The sequence below is a fragment of the Acanthochromis polyacanthus genome, chromosome 22, assembly GCF_021347895.1.
Source record: "Acanthochromis polyacanthus isolate Apoly-LR-REF ecotype Palm Island chromosome 22, KAUST_Apoly_ChrSc, whole genome shotgun sequence".
NCBI lineage: Eukaryota > Metazoa > Chordata > Actinopteri > Pomacentridae > Acanthochromis > Acanthochromis polyacanthus.
The window spans coordinates 11,228,896-11,234,895 of NC_067134.1; the positions used below are offsets into that span (position 1 = coordinate 11,228,896).

General features: G+C 37.3%; 1 protein-coding gene across 3 annotated transcripts in view; it reads right to left on the reverse strand.

The window, feature by feature from the left end:
- Positions 1-2,906, reverse strand: part of si:ch211-246m6.5 (von Willebrand factor D and EGF domain-containing protein) — a 56,336-nt gene extending 53,430 nt beyond the window's left edge. For 2 of the 3 annotated variants that reach the window (XM_051942214.1, XM_051942216.1), the window contains exon 1: positions 2,779-2,900. The gene's annotated coding sequence lies outside the window, so the exon portion shown is untranslated. Of the gene's footprint in view, positions 1-2,778 lie in introns of all 3 variants that reach the window. The other variant, XM_051942215.1, reaches the window with a different exon arrangement.
- Positions 2,907-6,000: the final 3,094 nt, after the last annotated feature.

Below are 6,000 nucleotides of genomic sequence, written 5' to 3' on the forward strand. Positions count from 1 at the left end.
CAGCTGTGAAAACAACTTTGATGACTTTTTGTACTAAAATCATAAAACTTTTGTGCATCTTTTACAGTTGACTTTTAAACTCTTGACCATGTCTTACACTGTAAAAAATGCATTTTTAAACAGTTTTAACTTTAACCATTTAATGCTACTTTACAGATTTGACCTGTTTTATTATCTTACAGAAAACCTAAAAAATCTCAGATGAAAGTGATTAATTCACATATTAACTGTGTATAAAAAGGGTAAAAACTGGTAAAAACTGTAAACAATGTTCACAACAAAACTTGGTTTTGCTTCTTTTTTTTTACGATATTTGAATGTAAAATTGCATTATTTAATTTCTATTTATTTATTGTTTTTACAGATAACTAGTAAAATCACAAAAAAATATTAATGTATCTAGTATTTTCTTATTTTATTGTGTTTGAAGTCAGGAAAATTTTAAATGAGCAAAAATATAATAATTTTACCAATAATTGCTGATATTAGAATGTCAAACGATTAACAAATGAAAATTTGTAAACATTTTAAATGGTTATTTTACAGATTTTTTTCCTGTTATTTTAAATTATAGACACGTAGTAAAATATAAAAAATTCATATATAAAACAAAAAAAATCTTTGCCAAAACTGTTAAAATAAAAACAAAAAACAAAATTAAAGCAGTATTTTTTAAAATAGTAATTTGCTATTGAACAATGTCGAACCGTAAAATTGCAGTTTTACTGTATTGAAATTAGCAAAAAGTAGCATAAGTTTCCAGATATTTGCTGTTATTTTCACTTTTTTCAACAGCATTTAACTGTTTTTTCCTTTACTGACAGATTTTCATTATTTTTTACAGATTTTTTTAGTTTTTTTTCCTAAGTTATGATGACCAAACAAATAACTATCATTAGTTTAGCAGTTTATCAGATTTGTTTATTTTAATTTTTTTAACCAGTGTTGCAGAAAGAGAAACATCTGAACAGAATGACTGAAAAGAGCAGAAACATCATGAAACAGTTTCCTGGAAAACACTGAGCCACAAGTGTATTTATTATGCTGTTTATGAGTCATAACTCTGATCTTGTTTTAATTACAGCTGCATCATTGCTTCATTTCTTAATACAAGTTTTATTTCTGTTGATTATTTCTGCAGCATTTTTTACTCAGCTTTTCCCCATATTGTTCCAAACTATGACTGAGTTTCATGGTGGTGAATTTAACTCACTTATGTTGACTGAAAACTGCCTCCATTGAAGAACTTACAAAAAAAAAATCAGTGGATCAGAAGTAGGTTAATGAAGGGTTTAGTGGAGTTTTCTTTGATTTAAAGGTCTCAGAGCTTTTTCTTTCTCTACAGTGGCTGGTTTTGCTCTTGTCTGGAGTCTTTGAAGGTCCATCTAACCTCTGGAGCTGAGTGATGGGAATGCAGCCCGGCAGGCCAAGTCACGCAGCTCCGCACAATCGAACGGGCAAGATGTTTCATTTCGACTTTTTACGCGCGAAAACTGCGCATGCGAAGGTTTGCATGGCTTCTATGAGACATCTGGCTTTGTTTTAAATAGGAAAAGTGGTAGAAAGACGTGCGAGACATGAAAAGTTGAACATCCACCTACCATGCTGCGCCCCTGATTGTGTGACCCACAGCAGCGCGATGCGTAAAACTCCGAGGAACGACGCGCGCACCGAACCAGACGCGCAACGGACCATCTCTGCAGCTCCAGGTGAGACACTCCTCAGTCTCCAGGTCCCATTGAAAGTTTGGAGAAACGTTGCGAAAGTGGCGCAAACGGCACTTATCTCTCTCTCTCCACCCCGCGTCCCTGTTCGGAGATTAGAGGAGAGTTTGCGGTCTGGCTCCGGAACGCAGGATGACAAAGAGGCGAGGAGGAGGAGGAGGGAGGAGGCAGCGCAGCTCCGTCTGCTCCTGGAGGTGGATCCTCTGTGAAGCAAACGCTCCTCTCCAAACCATCACCCAAACATCAGGTCAATAAATCAAACGTCCCTGCAGCGGCGCCGAACCTACATCACCTCTTATTAGCGCAAAAACACGACTTTTATCGGAACTTTAGAGACTGTTTAGCGCCACTGATGCAAAAGTAAAGGCAAAAATGCGCGTGTTGATATGCAGCCATGCAGTTGTTCTGCAAATTCGTGTAGATTTTTGTATTAATCAACTCAGGGGCGGTTTTAGACTTTCAGCTCTAGGGGTGCTTAGCACCTGGTTGGGCGCGGGGCGCACATCTGACCAATGTTAAGTGACAGCTCACGCAGCTCTTCTGCATTCATAACAGAGCTCAGTCATTCTCTTAGATACTATTCGTTGGTTCAAGAAACAGTCAAAATAGTCCTTCTCAAAATGCTGACCGTTTGAAGTTTGATTTTCAAAATATGTCTGCTAGCAATTGAGTTAACGCCACAAAATAAACATTTGAACACATGCAGTAACGTCGCTCGTGTTCTGTGCTTTGCCCCCAAACCTTACCTGAAGCTTTTGCTGGAGTTTTCTTGGAAAAAAATGCCCTAATATCCATTGTGACGGTCGGCCTACAAACAACACTTTGATAAAACAATGATATGGCACCAGTGTGAAATTACAATAGCCTTTTTTCACCTTCATGTTTGGCATGCCATAAGCATTGCCTGCTTCATTTTGTGATTTGCGAGGCTAAACGAGTGAAATTCGCTAGCTAGAAGGCTAGCTAGCTAGCTGGATTGTTTGTTTAGACAACTCAGGCTTATAAATGCAGATTTCATGGGCAAACTTGTGAGTGCACTTCGGGGTATAAATACCAAGTAAATGTTGCAGTCACTTGCAGTTGCTGGCTCTGTTGGCTAGCCTGTCAATCTCTCTGCCCGATCCATCACACGCACACAAGGGTGGGAGCAGCATTCAGCGCAGCAGCAGAGTAGAGGGGAACTTGCGTTCTCTTAATGGATCGAACCATTATCCGAAAGGGGGGTGGGGGTCAAATTAGGGAGAACTTTGCCAGATTTTACATTTGGTTTGAAACGGTAAAATAAATAACACTGTTAATAATTATTTCAGCATTTATTATAAACATAAATAAATAACGCCCAATAATTCTAGGGGTGCTTAAAAAAATTAAGGGGTGCTCAAGCACCCCTGAAAATGGTCTAGCTCCGCCCCTTTGTTTACATTGTAAAAATAAGGAAAAGGGGGGAAAAAACAGCGAATCTGGTAGCAAAGGTTCCAGGAAAACAAACAAATAAATAAAGTATAAATCAGTGGAACACTTTATTACAAAAAAGGAGAGGGAAACACAAATGTCTTTAAAATAATGATATTTTATCCGGTTTAAATAGAGTAGAACAATGAAATTATAAGGTCAAACTTTGTAAAAGTAGGAGTTACCCTTTGGGGGGTGGGGAGATTTTTAATGGACATTGTTTATGGTTTTGGTCTTCTTCTTTTTTTTAAATTATGGTTAAATTTATTTTTACTAGTTCATATATGCAATTTTACAAAATACAAAAAACATCTGTCAACAGTTCAAAAATGATCGCTGCTTATTGTGCAAAATTCTGTTGTCAAATAACTGCAAATATATGTTAAAATACTTTAAAATAAAAAAATGCAATAAAATGTGTAATTTAACAATGAAGCATTATAGAAACTTGAATGAACATTTATTCAAGTGCTGATTTTTGTTGTGGACTTTGTTTACAGTCTTTATTTGTTCATTTTTATAAACTTAAAATGGAAATTAATGTATTTTCTGTGACTTTATTATATAGTGTTTGTAATGTAACAACACTAAATAGCACTTTAAAAGCTATAATTTCTTAATTTACATAATTTTTCCTTTCAGTCACAGCAATTATTTGTCAAATTTATCTGCTGTATATAGCACTTCCTGCAGTTCAGCCGAAAAGTCCAGTAATTTTACTCACATCAGTTTGGGTCACAATGAGTCAATCACAGCTTCATGGTTGCACTGATAAACACAGAATTTTTTAGTTTTTTGCAGGATCTGATTAGCAAAAATGGCTAATTTTAGGCAAATTTAGAAACAATGCATGCATAATAAAGCAATTTTGATGAGTTAAAATGATTTGAAGCTTAACCCAATGGAACCATTTGTGTCACATTTGCTACAAGAGTTTCTGAAACCTCTATCTCATCAGCATGATAAATAGTTAAACCAAGAAGCACTCAGAGGGCCCAGTACTCCACCAAGGCTGCTCGTTCCCCCATAGCATTGTCAGAAATGCAGCATTTGTTTATTAGCTTTTGATGGTCAGAAATCACAGCAGCATAGAATGTGTCCATTTAATGTAGATGCACCCACAAACAAAAATGATGTTGCACTGAGCACAAGTGTGTGTTCTGCATGTGTACGTTACGAGCGGATACCGAATCACGTGACCTAAATATGTAGCGGACGGCGTGAATTTATGGGACTCAGAAACACCCCATAATTTAATCAGTTGTTCCTTGTATCATATGCAAAGGGTAAGTCCGCAGCGGTGGATTTGTAGTAGGATCTGCAGTCGTGATGATCAGCAGGCAGCTGATGTAATGTTTGCTTGTTGTCATGGTTACAGAGTGCTGCTATCTCGCAATGACACAGAAATCTTTAACAAATCCATGGATCCACACTATAAGCCACATGACTGCCAAAATGTAACGAGGTGGTCCTTGTGTCATTTCTGATCTTCCCTGAGAATTTCGTCCAAATCCGTTAATCTGTTTTTGAGTAATGTTGCCAACAGACAGACAGACAGACAGACAGACGGCAATTATCAAACTAGATGAGCCCTCAGTAGAGGGCAGAACCACACCCTCTGCTGGCGAAAACCCTGTCCTCCCTATACAACTGATGCAATATGTATCAATTTTGATCATCCTACGTATCTCCCTCCCTACTTGATCTGCTGACCTGTAACTCCACAACTGAGCAGAGGACCTTAGACTGATCTTCACTGCCAACTTTGATTATCCTGACTTCAGCGGTTGCAGAGATATCAGACCGGACATAGCCACATACATACCGCACCGAATGCAATAACCCCGCCGACATACCCGTCGGGCGTGGTTAATAACTCCACCGAGGCTCCCCGTCTTTGGCGGAATAATAAATAGATTGTTGTGAGCAAAAAGTTGCCAAAACTGCCCAATGGATCAAATGCGATACAAAAATATATCATAAACAAAATGATGCGGCTTTTTTCTTCTTTTTTTTCGTCAATTTTGTTAAAAGCGTTAATAAACATCTCAGTTCCCCCCAAAAAATATAGAATTTTCCGTCTCTTTTTTGATGGATCAGGCTGTACAGGTTAGCAACAGAACGACACATCACACGTGTTTTTGTTCAAGGACTGTTGGAAAGTTGAAAGAAATCCAATGATTTGCTCTATTTTTTTGTGTAGTTTTGGTTATTTTTAGCACTCCTTTCAAACAAATCCACATCTAAACCTAAATCACACTAATAAAAACATGTAAAAACAGAGTATTTGCATTTAAAAATGATGTATTTTTACAGTCCGTACAATTTCAGTGACAGTAATATGAAATCTTTGCTTTTCTACAAAGTGAATATGGAGAAAAAAAGCCCCTGAATATGCATAAAATGAAAATATACCATCACATTTACAGCGATTCGATTAACCAAGAAGGAAACGTTCTGTTCCCACGTGTTTCTGCAGCTCCTCGTTATCCAGAACCACATTACACTTCCTGTATTTTACTGTGTCTCAGTAAACTACCGAACCTCTTTAATCAGCCGCTGAATGCATGAGCATGGATTGAGATTTTCTCTTGAACTGTATGTTCGCTGTGGATCGCAGCATATGGAGGAAGTGAGTGTCCAGTCAGGCTTCACTGTGGAGAAACATGAGGATAAAGTGATGCACATGAAATGAATTATTAACAGCGACTGGCTTTGATATGAAAGCATTTCATCTGTAGTATTGAAAAGTTACGAAAACACCACCAGTTTTGGTTGTGAGCGTTACTTTGAAGCTATTTTTTCCTCTTAAATGTTGCATTTT